At 42.6% G+C, this 19,846-nt stretch overlaps 1 protein-coding gene across 11 annotated transcripts in view; it reads left to right on the top strand.

Moving 5' to 3' along the window:
* The window catches only part of NAV3 (neuron navigator 3), an 805,693-nt gene that overhangs the window by 553,904 nt on the left and 231,943 nt on the right, over positions 1-19,846 (top strand). The window lies entirely within an intron of this gene.

Below are 19,846 nucleotides of genomic sequence, written 5' to 3'. Positions count from 1 at the left end.
ATAGAGATAGAAATCCTGGAAACCCGACATAAGAATTCTTTGGCCAAGAATGACCTAGAGGAGTTAACAAGGACGAGAGAAAAATTAAGAGAGAGACTCTCCAATAAGGTAAAGTATGCGGCAACAAGATGTAGAAGGAATTTTTTTGAATTTGGAAATAAAGGAGGTAGAACTTTAGCTAGGTTATTGAAACAACAACAAACCTCCAATTACGTCCCCTTTCTGTGTGATACAAGGGGGCAGAAACATTATAGAAATGAATCACTAACCAGGATGTTTGGTTCCTTCTATGAGAGGTTATATGGGATAGAGGAAGATCCGCTGGGGGGTGGGGGGAGAATGGAGGAATACGTAGCAGCTTCGGGCATGGGAAGAATCGATCCTATGGAAATAGAGAATTTAGAGAGGGAAATTTCCAGAGAAGAATTATTAAGAGCAGTGGGGCAAATGTCGGGGGGGAAGGCACCGGGACCAGATGGCTTCTCCCTTGGGTATTATAAGAAGTTTGGGGATATTCTTGAGCCTTACTGGCTAAGAGCCTTGAACCATTTAAGTGGGAGGGATGGTACAGAGGGGAGACTTGGCAAGGAATCACTGAGCTCACATATATCAGTCATAGCTAAAGAAGGAAAGGATCCATCTTCGTGTTCTGGGTATAGGCCTATCTCTCTCCTGAATGTAGATTTGAAAGTAATGGCCAAAATATTGGCCAATAGGTTAGCCCCTAATATGGTGGATTTAATACACTACGATCAGGTGGGCTTTATTCAGGGGAGAGAGGCTCGAGATAATACAGTCAGAACAGTAGACATTACCCAGTGGGCAAGATACTCACCTGACCCTGTTGTGGTGTTGTCCACAGACGCGGAAAAAGCGTTTGACAGGGTCAGGTGGGGATTTATTGAAGTGATGCTGAAACATATTGGTCTGGGGGAATGCATGAGATCATGGATCTTAGCTATGTATAAAAATCTGACTGCTAGGGTGAAGGTAAATGGTATACTCTCGGATCCTATTGAGATCAAAAATGGGACCCGACAGGGATGCCCGTTATCCCCCCTGATATTTGCCCTCACTCTGGAACCTTTTCTGAGGACAGTGCGTAAAAACATTGATATAATGGGAGTAAGGGTTGGGGGGCGGGAGCATAAGGTCGCGGCCTATGCTGACGACCTTCTATTTTATATCTCGAGGCCAAACATATCTCTCCCTAATCTCTTGAAAGCTTTTAAGGAATATGGGATGTTAACTAATCTAAAAATAAATTGGGATAAATGTGAGGCACTGGGTATTGGGCTGAAAGATAGAGAGAAGGAGAACTTGGGGGCTAGTTTCCCCTTTAAATGGGTAAGGGACTCATTAAAATACCTAGGCATAAAATTGACATTGAATATCCCGGATATGATTAAATTAAATTATCACACATTACTAACTACTATAAAGAGAGATCTGGAGAAATGGAGTAAGCTAAAACTATCGTGGTTCGGAAGGGTCAATGTGCTAAAAATGAATGTAATGCCGAGGCTGCTGTATGTGTTCCAGGCTCTCCCCATCCCCCTGCCAAAGGTATATTTGGAAGGGCTTAGGAGTACCTTCATGAGGTTTATATGGCAACAAAAAAAAGCAAGGATAAAGTATGCCATGCTCTCACAGCCCAAAGATAGAGGGGGAATAGCTGCACCAGACCCACACAGATATTACCAGGCAGCAATACTGACAAGGGTAGTAGATTGGAATGTCAACAAAGGAACTAAACAATGGGTCACCTTGGAACAGGAATTTATAGAAGATTCATTGGAGATGGCCCCATGGCTACCATATGTACCAAAATGTAGGACATCAGCAGGTCTACTGGTGGAACACACCTTAAGGGTTCTAAATAGATTAAGAAACAGAGATAACATTTCTCCCAGCCCATCGCCCCTTATGCCCATTCTAGATAACCAAAAATTCCCCATCGGATGCCAAAAGGGAAGTTTTAAACAGTGGAGAAAGGGGAAAAGAATACAGGTGTGCTCCTTGATAGCTGAGGGTGTATGGACTGACGAGACAGTAATTGCAGAATCGTTGGGGCTAGAGAAAGTAGATGGATGGAGCTTGATGCAATTTAGACATTTCTTGCTCTCAATAGGTGGTAGGGAAGCAATGTCAAGAGAATTAACAGCTTTTGAGAAGCTAAGTATAGGAGGCAGTCAATCGAGAGGTACCTTAGCTAAAATATATAAAATTCTGGGAGGAGATGAGAACCTGACACAGACAGTGAGGGAAAGATGGGAAAGGGACCTAGGTAGGGGCTTGACACCGAGGGAATGGAATAAGATAATTTCGATGCCTCATAGAGCATCAGTCTCTACAAGGATCCAGGAATCTGGATATAAGGTGCTCATGAGATGGTACTATACCCCTGACAGAATGCATGCGATGTTAGGGATGGATCCACGATGTTGGAGATGTGGGGAAAAAGAAGGGGACTTCATACATATGTGGTGGTCCTGTAAGACTCTTGAGCCCTTCTGGGCATCAGTAAGACAATATACATGGAGAGTAGCTAGCATCCCGATGTCTGGAGATCCGGGGGTGTACCTCCTACATTACAATGCAAATACTATGAGAAATTATAGAGGGTCCCTGGGTATGCATATGATAAATGCAGCTAGAATAGTAATAGCTAGGAATTGGAAAGCTAGAAAAGCCCCGTCGCTGACAGAATGGTTTGACGAAATAGACCAGACACAAAGAATGGAAGAACTGTCGGATATATTGTATGGTAGGGAGGAGGGGAGATGGGAAGAGTGGGTAGAATTCAAGAACTCGGAAGAATATAGAAAAAGGGGAAATCAATCAATAGGTACGTCTGAGACATAGGGGGCCGTGGACTGGGAGACCTGAGGTGGAGAACGGGAATAGAGAAATAGGAGGGTCAATGGAGGGATGGGAGACTGAGGGGAGAGGGGAGGGGAGTGCCTTTTGTCTGTTTCTTTTTCTTTCTTATCTTTCTCTTTTCTTTTCTTTTCCCTATTTTTCTTTTCCCTATTGCTCTTTTCTTTTCCCTGTGAACACCACCTGGACGATTCCTCAACCAGATAAACTAGACAATGGATCCCTAGTATCGGCTCACTGGAGGAGATCCCTGGAAATATCCAGGACCTCCCCAAGTTGGCGCCCCTCTGCCTAGGCCAAGATTGGACGGGGGTGAGGGAATGGGCAGAGGAAAAGGGGACAACAGGAACAGCGGAGGAGGGCCAGGTAAGGGGAGGGGAGGGTGGAGGGAAATTTTAATGCTTGTAAGTATGCAGGAAGTTGGTAGTATATGGGGGACTACAGAACTGTGATATGGACTTGCAATATACTTGCTATTGTTGATAATCTATGGAAAAGGTTTTGTTGGTGATTGTCTTCTTTCCCTCTGTATTTGGAGTAAATGGAAACTTCTTTCTACGTTTATAAATAAAGAATAAAAAAAAAAAAAAACCAGACAGACTGGAATGAGGCAGCCAATGCGTTGCGGCGATGGCGTGCCTCACAAAGACAGGACAGGATAGTCAGGAAATAGCAGGATCAAGATAGATGAACGTAACACAGATAAATATACAATAAGTATGTTTTCCTAGCGTATTACAATTACAGCTATCAATGAAACTATTTGTAACGTCTGACTAACATATGTATATATCGGCAATGAACCGATATATGACATAAGCAGGAACGCTGACTAGGACTGGAGTAATACAGGGAACAGGACTCAGAAGGATTCGCTATCTCTTCGCAGAGATGAACGCAATCCACAAACGGTAACAGAACAGGATTCAGAAGGATTCGTTATCTCTTCGCAGAGATGAACGCAATCCACAAACAGTAACAGAACAGGATTCAGAAGGATTCGTTATCTCTTCGCAGAGATGAACGCAATCCACAAACAGGACCAGGAACAGGATAACTAGCTCAGCACGGGTGCTCACGGTACGCGCAAACCACCAAAACGTGCTGGAAAACTGACTAACCGAACACAGGAAATAAACAGTTCGTGTACGTATATATCAGCGACACTGATGTATCAACGTAACACGAATACAAGGAAAATAATAAACGTGCAAGTATGCGTATATATTGGCGATGAACCAATATATGACACAAGACAAGCAAAGTAACAACTTCTAGAAACAAGAGCAGAACTAGGAGGACTCGCTGACCCCTTCGCAGGAGTCAGCGCAGTCCACACGGACTAGGAACGAGGTGGGGCACGGGCAGAGTAACAGACAGGATCTGAGACTATGGTAGCCCATGAGACATTGCAGGAAGCAGTTCTTTATACTGAGGTCATCCAATGGGAGCAGACCTGCAGATTCCCACACAAGTGAATGGTAATTAATCACAGGCTGATAGCAGGAAAAGGCAGACAATGATATGCAGCCTGCAGGAAAGGGACTGCCCCTCCACTGCAATGTCTGTTTACACAAAAGCATATTAAACTGTCATTAACCTCAGAGCGACTGCAGATAGAATCAGCAACCAGTTCAAGTGCAAACCAAACTATGCAAGCAAATGCATGTAATGACATTAGAACTGCTTGGTTTGCAATACCACTGCAGTCAGCAGTAGATGCTGCAGAAGCGATCATAACAGTACCCCCTCCCTTAAACGCGGCCTCTGGACGCCTATAAAAACTGACATATTTCTCCTGAACCACCCAAACCAAAAAATCAGAAGTGGGAAATCCAGCAAACTGATCTGACTGAAAATTCATGAAGGTCGGATCAGCCCGACAAAACCAAATTCCCGAATCAGTCTCACCAAAACTAGACCAATTGAAACCAGAACCTACCGAACCATGCCCGTCAGCACTACAAGCCTCAGTGTGACACCCATCAGAACCACGACTTCCAGAAAACAACCCCAAGAAACTCTCTGAGCGATACCCACCGCCTTCCAAGGACCGTCCAAAAACGCCAAAGCCTTTGCAATGCCCACCAGAAATGTCCTTACCAACACAAAACCCACTGTTGAACCAGTCCAAGGTACCAGGACAAGTTTCCTCAGAGATCTCCCAGAACACTTGGAAGCTCCAAAGAGATCCCCACAGGTCAGAACGCCCCTTAGGCTCACATGGAGAACCATCAAGAACCCCTATGGAACCCAGGGCAACTCCAGAGTCAGGGTCACAAGGACAAACATCAAGATCAGGGCTTTTAGGGACCAGAACCATCTCCGGGCATGCAGGCCAACCGGCAACATCAGAACATGTCTCCACTAGGGAAGCACGTGAGCACGCTAACACAGACACATCTGGGCACTCTGGCATACGAAGCACATCTGGGCACACCGGCACAAGAGAAACCTCTGGGCATGTCAAGGAACTGCGAACCTCAAAGTCAGTCAAGACAGGACCGAAACCAGAACTGGGCAAAAAAAATTCATCATGACTAGACTTCACAGTTACTGGATTCTCACTAAAAACTGCAGGATCAGACTTAGATGTCGCTGATTCCAGCAGGGTTATTAACAAATCATGTTCAGGGGCATTTACAAGACAGGGCAAATCTTCTGATGTATGCACTGAACTAGACAAGGTTCCCATAGCTTCTTCTGGACTAGACAGAGACTCATCAAATACACTGGATTGGAGCTCATGAAGGGCTGCAAAACAAGTCAATATTGCAGCAATCCCCACTGAACTAGGCAAAACTGAGAAACTCACTGGACAGGAAGGGGACTCTGGAACTACTGCCACACCGGGCAGAAAACCAGAATTTTCCAGGATACAGGGCTGGGTTTCAGAAACACTCATTAACCCGGACTGAAATTCTGAGATTTCTATTATTTTTTCCAGCGAGTCAGAATTATCCATGTTACAGGGCAAGACTTCTGAAACATTCAGAGGACAGGGCTGGAGTTCCTCGGCTGTTACAACACTGGAGAGGGGCTCAACAACATTGGTTAAATCAGACTGTGTACAGGGCAAGGTATCTAACACACTTGCTGACGAGGACAATATTTCAATGGCTTCTGCTTTGCTGGGCAGAAATTCATCTAGTTTTATTAGAGCAGACTGTAATTCCAAAACAGCTGCTAGACAAGTGAATATTACTGCAACACCAACTGAGGTAAGCAGTGCCTCAGACTCCTCTGCTAGAGGGTTTGAAGTATCCAAAGTACTGGGTGAAGCATAAGACTCTGCGACCACAGCTTCACTGGACAGGATCACTGAACAGTCCATATTGCAGGGCAAAACCATGGAAGCACCTGCTGGACAGCATAATGATTCTGTGACCTAAGTTTCATTGGGAAGATCTACTGCACAATTCATGGTACAGGGCAAATTTACTAGAACATTTTATGAACAAGGTAATAATTCTACAATTTCAGGTTCACATAGCAGATGCTCTGAGTTATTCACGAAACTAGAGCGAGGTGTAGAGACAGGAAGATCAAGACACAAAGTTTGTGCATCTGAAGCACTATTCAATTGGAAAATTGGAAAATTCAGATGCTGGGGTTCTGAGGTTTCTAGACAGGATTGCTGGGACTCAGAAACTAATGTAGTGCATCTACTGGCATCTGCTGGATCAGACAGAAGTTGAACTTTATTAACACAGGTAATTTCTGCAGAAGTGTTTGCAGAGACAGGCAAGATTTTTCTGGTGTCTGTTTCACTGAACAAAGACTCATGAGTACTGGCTAGGCTGGACTCAGAAGTCAGCAGGACCTTTGGATTCTCTGCTGAGAAATTTGTGCAGGGCAAAGTTAAGAAAGTATCAGTGGCTTCTGTTTTACTGGGAAGTAACACTGAGTTATCCATGGTACAGGGTGGAGTTACAGGAACATTCATAAGACATGGCAGGGACTCAGTAACTGGAGAAGTGGGACAGTCTCCAATTGACAGTGTGTCTTCCCTGGTATCAACTGATTGAATCGCATAAAAATCGTCCAAAATCATCTTCCACACATCGATCAATGGAACCACAAAGTCATACCCACACACACCAGTTTTTATTAGGTTATAGGCAGACTTAATGCATGCATTCAATACTAATTCACTTTTTGCACTGTAAAACTGACAAAATGAACTTGCATCTTTCTTCCATTCATAGACCAGGGCTTCCATCTCTCCTTTCTCAAATGGAGGATCCCATGCATATTTAACAGCTGGGCATTCAAGCTGATCATAGTTTGCAAATGTGTTAGTGGCAGAAACATACATTGGGTTATTTAGCAGGTGATTGGCCGATTTCTTATTCCTAAGGATCTCCAATACCTGTAGCAAGTGTTGAACTGTAGTGTATGCAAATTTCCCTTGCTGCACGAATAAATTGATCTGTTCAATACTCTGTAATATATCTTCATAATCATATCAGATAATTCATTTAAACAAGAACTTTTATTTTCCCTGGCTAGCAATGAAAGTTCATTAGTAGTTTCATAGGTCCATTTGACTCCCCTGAATGGTGACTGAATTTCATTATCTGCTACTAGCGGAGTCTCATTACAGATCTGATGCGCAGTCGCCAAGGGCAACGACTCCGCTGATTGTAACGCTTTTCTTTTGGAGCGTTTACGTTTGGCTTTAGACCCTGCTGCCTTAGCAGAAGAAAAGTTATCAGAACAATTATCTGCTTGCTGATTATTTTTGTAGGCAGTAGAAGGAGCAGCTGATTGACAAGCTGCCAGGAGCTTATCAAAAGGGCTAGGCAAATCGGTTTTGCGCAGCCAGTTATGGATCACAAACGCTAGAAATTCCAGTGGTCTCTCTTTTAAATTGGTATGATCCAAGACATCGTACGCCCACTGAAACAAATTTCCCTTAAACAAAACATAAATTAACTGGGGGGCCCACGTTGAAACAGGAGTAGCCTGGAGCTCGGGATTGGCCAAAAACCTGGTACATTCAGAAAAAAACTCATTTTCTGTTTCAGAATTTAGTTTCACAAATTTCTTAAAGGAACAGGAACCATAACAAACAGTGTCATCTTTGCTGGGAACCCCCCCCCCCACAATGGGGATTGGTAATGGGGCTACCATAATGTTAAGCTTGGAGGTGTATTCTCCACAGTCAGCATGCAACGCATAAGCTGACGTGAAGGAGGTACACACACTAGCACAAGGAATCAGGATATCCCCAGTTTAGTGGAGGAGAGGACTGACTCCAATAGGAGATTGTGGCGCACAGAGCCGGTGCAGATCTGACAGCCACAAACAATGCTTTCGTTATAACGTCTCAGCGCAAAGTAGCGCTGAGCGCATAAACCAGAACTGAGGAGGTCAGGACAGGTAGACAGAATGAACGCTTGCTAGCTAGCGGCTACTTAGCGACAGCAAGCGTCCAAAACCAGACAGACTGGAATGAGGCAGCCAATGCGTTGCGGCGATGCCGTGCCTCACAAAGACAGGACAGGATAGTCAGGAAATAGCAGGATCAAGATAGATGAACGTAACACAGATAAATATACAATAAGTATGTTTTCCTAGCGTATTACAATTACAGCTATCAATGAAACTATTTGTAACGTCTGACTAACATATGTATATATCGGCAATGAACCGATATATGACATAAGCAGGAACGCTGACTAGGACTGGAGTAATACAGGGAACAGGACTCAGAAGGATTCGCTATCTCTTCGCAGAGATGAACGCAATCCACAAACGGTAACAGAACAGGATTCAGAAGGATTCGTTATCTCTTCGCAGAGATGAACGCAATCCACAAACAGGACCAGGAACAGGATAACTAGCTCAGCACGGGTGCTCACGGTACGCGCAAACCACCAAAACGTGCTGGATAACCGAACACAGGAAATAAACAGTTCGTGTACGTATATATCAGCGACACTGATGTATCAACGTAACACGAATACAAGGAAAATAATAAACGTGCAAGTATGCGTATATATTGGCGATGAACCAATATATGACACAAGACAAGCAAAGTAACAACTTCTAGAAACAAGAGCAGAACTAGGAGGACTCGCTGACCCCTTCGCAGGAGTCAGCGCAGTCCACACGGACTAGGAACGAGGTGGGGCACAGGCAGAGTAACAGACAGGATCTGAGACTATGGTAGCCCATGAGACATTGCAGGAAGCAGTTCTTTATACTGAGGTCATCCAATGGGAGCAGACCTGCAGATTCCCACACAAGTGAATGGTAATTAATCACAGGCTGACAGCAGGAAAAGGCAGACAATGATATGCAGCCTGCAGGAAAGGGACTGCCCCTCCACTGCAGCAGACAATGTCTGTTTACACAAAAGCATATTAAACTGTCATTAACCTCAGAGCGACTGCAGATGGAATCAGCAACCAGTTCAAGTGCAAACCAAACTATGCAAGCAAATGCATTTAATGACATTAGAACTGCTTGGTTTGCAATACCACTGCAGTCAGCAGTAAACGCTGCAGAAGCGATCATAACAGTAATAAGGTCAGGCCCCTGTGTGCCCAAAGTAAATCAGGGTGCCTAATACATGAAGGCAGGGATATTGCCTTGGTGATGTTAGTAGCTTTTTAGCCTTCTGCATTGGTTACAGGAATGGGCAGTTTTAGATGTGTCACCATTAGAGACTACTGAACTACAATGATTATTTTGCTGATGTATAAGCCCAATTTATGTGTTTAATCAATTTATCTTATGCTGAAAAACTGCTCTTTTCATGCTGGCCCTGAGCCTTTTATTACATATCTGCTCATGTTACAATTAACATAGTAAAGCTCTGATTTCTTTATGTATGTTTATAGAACACCTGTACACAAAACTAAGCTGGCTGTTTCAGACTGAGCTTTTCTAGTGTTAAAAGTGAAACAGTCCAAGTTTAATATTAACTGAGAGGGTGACCCCATACATGTACACAATTGCAGCAAAGGGCAATATCTGCAACAGTAAATCATTAAATAGTACACACTGACTACTCGGACAAAAGGAAGGATGTTATGAGAGCTCAGCGCATGCTAAAACAAGGTAAACTATGCATAACTTGTGTATACAATTGTAAATTTTCTACAGCAATATCAGTGTTCTTCTCTTTACTTGTATTAACTATAACATACATTAAAAGCCGCTAACCTGCTAAACAAGGCTATTCACACTTATGCTTTTTTACACACCTAAGATGATAGTATTAAGATCCACATACTAAAGTTCATTGTTCCAAGCTAGAATGCAGGTGACTGAAAAGAAAACTCAAATCTAACAAATAAAATGTCACAGATGTCACTATACTTGAAGTTTTTGTTTTTAAAAATACATTGTTATAAGGATGGTAGACTTTGCATTTGTGTCATGCATTTTACAGTTACAGTCACTTTCCCCTGTTACTGGACACATTGGTGCGCTAGTAGCTCAACAGCCTTTTACTATGGTCCAAGATGGTAATCACTGAATCTCTGCACTGCCTTTGTACCTGACTGATTTCTCTGGACAACTGCTGATTATACTTTGCAGCTTGCAGCCTCCTCCATAAGTCTATTTTAATACAAACTCCATCCTTCAGCTACTGAGGATGTAAGGGACTCCTAATTAGTGTTTTTTCTGCTCAACAGTCCTAATCAGATTTTTTTCTTTACAGTCCACTCTAAAAGAGGATTGACTTTTAAAGAATAATATGAAGTACATACTTGTGTTCCACTTTAATTCACTCACTGGACTGTAGTTGAATGGCAGAAGAGTCCTGAACTAGAATTCCTAGCACCTGTAGCAATAAAGATGTCACTATGTGAAGACACTTTGTCATTTGCCTTCACTGGATCCTTCATACGATTGAGTGGTCAGGACAGAAGTAGGAATGTGACACCGTTACTTAGTTCAGTGATATCTTTATGGCTGTAGGGCATGAACTGTTGTGCAAAAATCTCCTTGCCACAGTTCCGAGATATTTAACAAGCATATCGGTCATCATTTGCCTTGAAGCCTGTCCCCGTGTCCTGAAATAGGACATTATTGCTTTCCTTGTGTTCAGGCTTAGATTTAACAGCCTATTATCATAACATATTATTTTCATTCTCTCCAGACTTCTTCATGCTAACATTGCTGTATAAGTGCCCCCTCTCTTGCTACCTGACCTGCTTTAGTCTTCCTGTAGCTGCTTTAGATAAAAACAAGGAACACCAAGAGCCCCAATAGTGTAACATGTACTGGTAAATGGTTACTAGATAGAGTAAATAGTAATACTCACAAACAAGGGTTACCATTAGGCAACCACTGTAAAGGCAGGTGGGGATATTTTCCTGACCTCACTCAGGAATAAGAAGTCGCTCTCTGTAGATGAGAAAAAGGGGGTTCAACCCTCCACCCAGGGTGGACTGAATATTATGCAGGAGAACAGAGGCGCCAAAAGAAAAAAAGGAAGCTAACTGAGCTTAAAAACCAAATTCTTGGTAAATAGAGGAGGCAGTGGAGGACTTACCTCCTCCAAGTAGACACACAACGACTGTAGTAAAGACAGTCAATATATTTTATTTATGAACTCCAAATATGCAATGCGTTTCGCAGGTTTGATCCCGCCTCATCAGGCAATAACAATGGAGCAATAGCATATATGGTCAGTAGAAGAGCCAGGCACCTCTACAACCTGGCTCTTCTACTGACCACATATGCTATTGCTCCGTTGTTATTGCCTGATGAGGCGGGATCAAACCTGCGAAACACCGTGCATATTTGGAGTTCATAAATAAAATATATATTGGGGGAACTTAAAGGTGCCCCAGTATAGGTAGCCAGGCATTGGTTTCCCCAGTATAGGTAGCAAGGCATAAGTGCCCCAGGAGAGGTAGCCAGGCATAGGTGCCCCAGTATAGATAAGAAAAAAGAAGCAGTCCCAGGAGCTCAACTGTGATTATATAATTGAGCCAGGCAGGGAGTCAACCAGTCCACACCCGGATCCCTCAGGGTGCAAAAAGTCCACAACAACAGAAGAAAAAGACTGGGTCTCTACCTGGATAAATGCAATTGTAGCACTATTTTATTGCACCATAGTGCAGTACAAACAGGGTGGGTTTCTCTGTGTTCTACTTCTCTCCTATGGAAAAGTTTAGGTCATCTTTAAAGCTTCAGTGCCAATACTCTGTTAGAGATGGCCCGAACGGTTCACCAGCGAAGGATTCCAGGCGAACTTCCGGGGGTTCGCGATCGCGGAGAACCGCGAACTTTACCGGAACTTCGAATTGCCTCCATAGTTCACCATTAGGGTCAACTTTGACCCTCTACATCACAGTCAGCAGGCATATTGTAGCCAATCAGGCTACACGCCCTCCTGGAGCCACTCCCCCCCCCCTTATAAAAGGCAGACATCGCCAGCCATTTTACTCACTCGTGTGCCTGCAGTAAATAGAGAAGGGACAGCTGCTGCAGACTCTCTCACAGGGAAATATTAGTTATGCTCTTGTAGGCTTCTTAGCGTGCTCCTTGCTGATTATTATTGCTAAAACAGCACCCCACAACAGCTCTTTTGAGAGCTAATCTTGTTCTTGTGATCTCTTTTTTTTTCTGTGTGTCCCACTGACACTTGTGTTGCATAGACAGCCTTGATAATTCATACTGTGTGTGCCACTGCCAGACCCAGCACATTCAGTGACTACCTGTGTGTGTGACAGGTGCACATTACCCATCACTGCATATACCTACCTGTTGTTCACTGTGCACCCACCCACCTACATGAGCGCATGCAGTGTCACTGTGCCTGCCCGCTACCTGTCTGTGTGTGACAGGTGCACATTGTAATACCCATTACTGCATACACCTACCTACCTGTTGTTCACAGTGCACCCACCTACCCACGTGAGTTGAGCGCACGCAGTGTCATTGTGCCCGTCCGCTACTTGTCTGTGTGTGACAGGTGCACATTGTAATACACATCATTGCATATACCTACCTGTTGTGTTCAGTGCACCCACCTCATCACTGCATATACCTACCTGTTGTGTTCAGTGCACCCACCTCATCACTGCATATACCTACCTGTTATATTCAGTGCACCAACCTCATCACTGCATATACCTACCTGTTGTGTTCAGTGCACCCACATACCTACGTGAGTGCACGCAGTGTGATATACCACTCTATGCATACCTGTTAACTGCACCTGTCAAGTCAGTGCATACCTTTCACTTCATCCCCCCCAATATGGACAAAACTGACAAAACAGGTAGAGGCAGAGGTAGAGGCAGACCTAGAGGAAGGCCACCTGGCAGGTCTGTGCGAGGTCGTGGTGATGTGATTTCGTGCGGCCCTGGACCAAAGTACAGTGCTCAGAAGAAGGAACATCCCATCAACTCCCAAGATTGTCAGGACGTGGTTGACTATTTAACACAGAACACCTCATCTCATCAGAAACAGCTGGTGGCAGTGTCCGGCAGCATGTATCGCCACCTATGGACAGCCAGCCAACACGCACAATGAGAAGGCAGGACTCATTGGAAAAGACCTTAATGTTGGGAAAGATCAAGGGCAAAAAGTGGAGGTGATGGCAGAAAATGAGATAGATATATAGTATAATTAAAGCAACAAACATGAACTTAGAAAAGCTTCGAGAGGCAGTAGAATAGAGGGGCCTGGCGTGCTGTGGTCCATGGGGTTGCAAAGAGTCGGACATGATTAAATAGTGACTGAACACACAGTGTAAGGACAGATTTTTCCTACAGAACATAGGTTGTTACTCTTCAAGTGTCCATCAAATATACAATTTTGATTGTACAATATTGCCAAATCTATGTAGTAGAAGTGTAAAATAAGTGAATATATTTTTAATTCATGATTTAGGAAGTCCCTCCTACTACATAGAAGTGGTAAGATTGTACCATCACGATTGTACTGTTATTGGGTTCCTTTACAGCTTATTGAAATAGAGAGGTCAGGGGATTAAACGCCCAAGAACTGTCCCAATGCATACTTAGATGCTCTTGGCATGTCAATAAGCAAAGCAAGTTTAAAAAAAGAGCACTAAGTAGTCACTCTGCTTTTATCATTTGTGTCACATGCTGTTTTCATTTGTGTCTTGTGCTGAACATGGACCAGAGAAAGCAGAGAAAAGAGTTGTCTTAGATCAGAAATAAATTTTAGACACAGATATTAAAGAGAAAGTCTATAAAATCTTCTGAGCGACTGTTGGTTTGTGTGACACTAGTTCAAAATAATAATCTTAAAGGGAATCTGAAGTAAGGAGTTGGGCTGGTCAATGAGATGCAGATAATTTAGAGTTGGAGCAGGATTATGCAAGTTTTGTATGCAAATATATGCAGCTTGGAAATTGACCCATGGAATTTCACCTCAGCAGGATTTGATTGGTTCATCTTCAAACTGCATTTATATGCATACAACATTAGCATAATGCCGTATCAACTCAAAATTATTGGCATCTCATTGACCATCCCTAATGAGGGACTGCCATCTTCATTCTCTTCATAAACAAATACAATTTCTCTGTCTCTTATACTTTAAGTCAGAATGTGCATGCAGCTCATATGCTTTGACTCCACTGGTTGTGTATGACTTAACTAAAGTGAAAACCTCAGCATAACAGCCAGGCAACTGGCATTGATTATAAGGGAATGAATATGACAGCCTACATGTTTTCCTCACTTCAAGTTCCCTTTAAGTTTCACAGCACTGTCTCTGCCCTCCTTTGATATGACCACAAGAGGAAAAGTGACCCAAGTATAGGCAGAAGGATAGTGAAAATGGTTGACAGAAAGCGAAGAACAACTTGCAAAGAGCTTCACCTGCAAAGTAAAAGTCAGTCAGTGCATGATCACACCATCCGTCACTTTTTGACTGACATGGGGCTCAATGGACAAGACCCAGGAGGACTCCACTATTGGAAGAAAAACATAAAAAAGCTAGACTGGAATCTGCTAAAATGTATACTGACGTGTTGCAATGCTTCTGGGAGACTGTGTTTTGGATGGATGAGACAAGAATGGAATTTTTGGCAAGTCACGTCAGCTACACGTCTACAGTTGAACAAATTAGGGAGCCATTTATTTGCATTTTGCGGAATTTATCTTTAACCCTTTCCTGCCATGCTCACCATGAATCTAAACAACATGTGGAAGTCTGGCTAAGAAAAACATTCTTTTCTATTTAATCACAGTGATAAGCATACTGCGGTGATCGTGGGGAAGGGGCAGGGTGTGTGGCATATAACCATACTGATGGTTCTCTGATCACTGTGAGCTGCAGTGTGGAGGCAGCTACACATATACATGCAGCTGAAAAAACAAGGTGAGTAAACTCACATAACTAAATATAATAGCTTGGCGGATGAGCTTTTTGTCCCTAGGCCTTCTCAAAGGACTAGAGGACATGATCTGCGCATGAAGGAAAAACATTTTAGCCATTTATTTAGGAAAGGGTTCTTTACAGTAAGAGTGATTAAGATGTGGAATGCATTGCCACAGGCAGTTGTTATTGCAAACTCTCTACCTGCATTTAAAGGGGGCTTAGATGCTTTCCTTGCGTTGAAAGACATCCATGGCTACAATTACTAGGTTATGCCTAATGATGTTGATCCAGGGATTTTATCTGATTGCCATCTGGAGTCGGGAAGAAATTTTTCCCTTTAGGGGCAAATTGGACCATGCCTTGTAAGGGTTTTTTCGCCTTCCTCTGGATCAACAGGGATATGTGAGGGAGCAGGCTGGTGTTGTACTTTATACTGGTTGAACTCGATGGACGTATGTCTTTTTTCAACCAAAATAACTATGTAACTATGTAAAAGTTTAATTTATTGCATGGAGACAGGAAGCAGGGACTTATTTATAGGGGAGCAGACATGGGGAACACCGAGCTGTGGGGCCAGATACTAAGCTTCCCTTCCTTCATTCAAGGCTATGAGTAAGGACACTTAAGTCCAAAACATGTCAGCCACTGCTATGCTGTACCTGTGATCTGCTAATAAGTGTCCATGGACTTTTACAACTTTGGAGTGTGCGGACCTTGTGTATACTATCGTGTCTTTCAGCAATTCAGCATCCCAGCACCTCCAGCTGAGTGGAGTGAGGTGAAGTGGTGTGTTTTTTACTGACATAGTTATAAGGAGAGCAGCTATGGGGAACACAGTGCTGTGGGGCCAGATACTAACCTTCCCTTCCTCCAATACAGGGGCCTATCCTTCAGATCAGGTGTTTTGTAGCTACACGTGTTAAGGTTGAGAAGATCATTATGGCCCCACCTGGTATATGACCCTTGGATGGGCCCCCAGGCTGTGAGGGTCAAGAGGAGGCAAGTAACAGTGTGTGAGTAATGGGCTCCATGATTTGTGCATACACCCCTGGCATGAACAGGTTATTGTACTTTTATCTATTTTTAGTCAACACACACAGTCATGCTAATTTGATAAGTAGCAAAAAGCAGCCTTGGGATCCATTAGCATTAATTATCTAATTTTTAACTGTATTCTAAGCTTTTCATTTTCTTTTTTTCATATTTTGTTTTAATTGAATCTTGATTTTTATTTACTTTTTAAAATCTCTACAGTCTCATAGGTAGGTTGCTTTAAGTTTAAAGTATTTTATACTTTACAGTAATTGTGCTCTCTAACTCAGTGTAGAATATAAATAAGCCTTTTTCTTTTTTTACAGTAACATTGAAATAATTATACTCTTAATTATGCTTTTTTGGGACTTGTGTTGAGAGATGCATACTATAAGTATGCTTTGCTGTTAAACTGCTCCATTTGTAATGATAATTTGTTCCTAGTTAAACATTTACTGGGGTTTTCCATTACAGCAGAACTTTCCCACAATGCTTTGGCAAGTGATGTCACTGATCTAACAACTCTTTAATTTGTGGTCTGTTATAAAGTGTTGGTGTAGGTCAAGGCTATTGCAGGGAAGTGAAACCTTGTGGTTGAGATGTTGTTCATTTTTGGCTTGCTTTCCGTGAAAAGAGGGATACTTAGATAATACTATGCTCAGGGGATAGGTAGCTCAGCTGGTCAGATTTGATCCGCAGCACATATTACATAAGCTTCAGTGCTGCCATTTAGGTAGATTTCCAAAAGCGTACATGTCTCTGATTACATCTGCATTTAAACTGCTGAGTTCATGATATTAAATACCATAGTATGGAAATCTTTTCTGTAGACCTGTTTTTGAAGCAGCATGACATAATGGATAAAGTTACTTGCATTATATGATATATGCATTGATAGTCATTATATTTATCCTAACCATAGAAAATACTTTGGAGTTTTTAACTATAACTGCTGCCCTTGCTATTGTACCTGATTTGTTTGGAAATGTAGAGTACATTAATATATATACTGCTAGAAAGAAACTATAGTTGTATTGCTCCATAAGTTAAGTAATTCAATATTTTCTATACATCTTGTATATCACACTGCACTTTGCTTGGCATACATTTATAATTGTTGCAAGTTAAATTGGGTGTGGAATGTTGCCAAAAGTAGAATATTGGTAATGTCACTGATATTCTACTATTGCTTTATATGATATATGCATTGATAGTCATTATATTTATCCTAACCATAGAAAATACTTTGGAGTTTTTAACTATAACTGCTGCCCTTGCTATTGTACCTGATTTGTTTGGAAATGTAGAGTACATTAATATATATACTGCCAGAAAGAAACTATAGTTGTATTGCTCCATAAGTTAAGTAATTCAATATTTTCTATACATCTTGTATATCACACTGCACTTTGCTTGGCATACATTTATAATTGTTGCAAGTTAAATTGGGTGTGGAATGTTGCCAAAAGTAGAATATTGGTAATGTCACTGATATTCTACTATTGCTTTATTTTATCCTTATCTTATTCTGTCCTCACACTAACCTCCCCCTTATGTACACCTAACACCAACTTACCCCATACCTACACGTAACACTAACCTCTCCCTTCTCTATGCCTAACACCAACCTGCCCCATACCTACACGTAAAACGAACCTCCCCCTATCTTATTCTGTCCTCACACTAACCTCCCCCTTATGTACACCTAACACCAACCTACCTCATACCTACACCTAACGCTAACCTCCCCCTTCCCTACACCTAACACTAAGCTACCTCATACCTACATGTAACACTAACCTCCCCCTTATCTAAGCCTAACGCCAACTTACCTCATACCTACATGTAACACTAACCTCCCCCTTCTCTACGCCTAACACCAACCTGACCCATACCTACACGTAAAACTAACCTCCCCCTTCTCTGCACCTAACATCAACCTACCTCATACCTACACCTAACACTAAGCTACCTCTTACCTACATGTAACACTAACCTCCCCCTTATCTACGCCTAACACCAACCTACCTCATACCTACATGTAACGCTAACCTCCCCCATACTTATGCCTAACACCAACCTGCCTCATACCTACATGTAACACTAACCTCCCCCTTCTCTACGCCTAACACCAACCTACCTCATACCTACACCTAACACTAAGCTACCTCATACCTACATGTAACACTAACCTCCCCCATACTTATGCCTAACACCAACCTGCCCCATACCTACACGTAAAACTAACCTCCCCCTTCTCTACACCTAACACCAACCTACCTCATACCTACACCTAACACTAAGCTACCTCTTACCTACATGTAACACTAACCTCCCCGTTATCTACGCCTAACACCAACCTACCTCATACCTACATGTAACGCTAACCTCCCCCATACTTATGCCTAACACCAACCTACCTCATACCTACAAGTAACACTAACCTCCCCCTTCTCTACGCCTAACACCAACCAACCCCATACCTACATGTAACACTAACCTCCTCCTTCTCTACGCCTAACACAAACCTCCCCCTTATCTACATGTAATGTAACACTAACCTCCCCCTTATCTACGCCTTACACTAACCTACCCCACACCTACATGTAACACAAACCTCCCCCATACCTATGTCTAACACTAACACTGACAGTACTGTTGATAAGTAGTTACTGAGCAAGAGGTGCAGCGTACATACACTAGATTTTTATCACAAAAAAGTTGTTTATTTCAGTTGTCAATCTAACACAAGTACAGCACAACCACAAACTAGCACCTTACCCCTTCTGGGAAATCTGGCTGTTATTGTTGGCACTGCTTACTTTTGCCTCTCCACAATGCAGAATGGGCTGCTTTGCAAAATTAAACAACCAAACTGTACATCGATCACAAGTAAACTGTTACCCAAAGTGATCATGAAGTATTGCTTTAGGTGACATTAATGTTATGTGGGCGGAACTTGACTTATCTACACTTTTCTTCCTATCACTGAAAATAAGCTGAGGGAGCCTGCCAGAGACTAAGATCCTGCAAGCCCAAGGTTAGTTAGCACACTAGTTTGTAAGTTTATAGGACGTTTATTGCTTTATTGCATAGGTCAACAATATTACAATGATATTCTTGTGTTGGCTTATACAATGAAGCAATAATATACTTAAGTATAGCAAGCCCCGGCAAAGTATCTTTAAATGTGCCTCTGGGGCTCTCCATTGGTCCCTTAACAGACCAATGAGTATCCTCCTCAGGGAATATATTACAGTTTTACATATAGAGAGAAGCAATAGACCATATATAGTGGTTATCCATGATTCATGGACCCTGACAGATGATTCATATCCTGCCATACAGTAACTAGGAACAGTATAGCGGTTACCTACCTGTTCCTTAAATGGAATTATGGGTGCTTTTGATCAGCAGTAACCTGAGCTATCTAGAAGTCCACTAAGTCCACTAAGCCCACTAATATAGTAAAGTTTTATGAAGCAGAGCACACATTTTATCATCTAAAGCCCCCTATCAAGCGTGAACCTATCCATTCCTTTATGAGTTTTGCTGTCAATCAGTCTGTTGGAGACAACTGAGATACCTCAGTAGATGTCGATTGACT

The sequence above is a fragment of the Hyperolius riggenbachi genome, chromosome 3, assembly GCF_040937935.1.
Source record: "Hyperolius riggenbachi isolate aHypRig1 chromosome 3, aHypRig1.pri, whole genome shotgun sequence".
Classification (NCBI taxonomy): Eukaryota; Metazoa; Chordata; class Amphibia; order Anura; family Hyperoliidae; genus Hyperolius; species Hyperolius riggenbachi.
The sequence above is the reverse complement of the archived record's forward strand: the minus strand, read 5'-3'. Positions and strand labels throughout refer to the sequence as shown.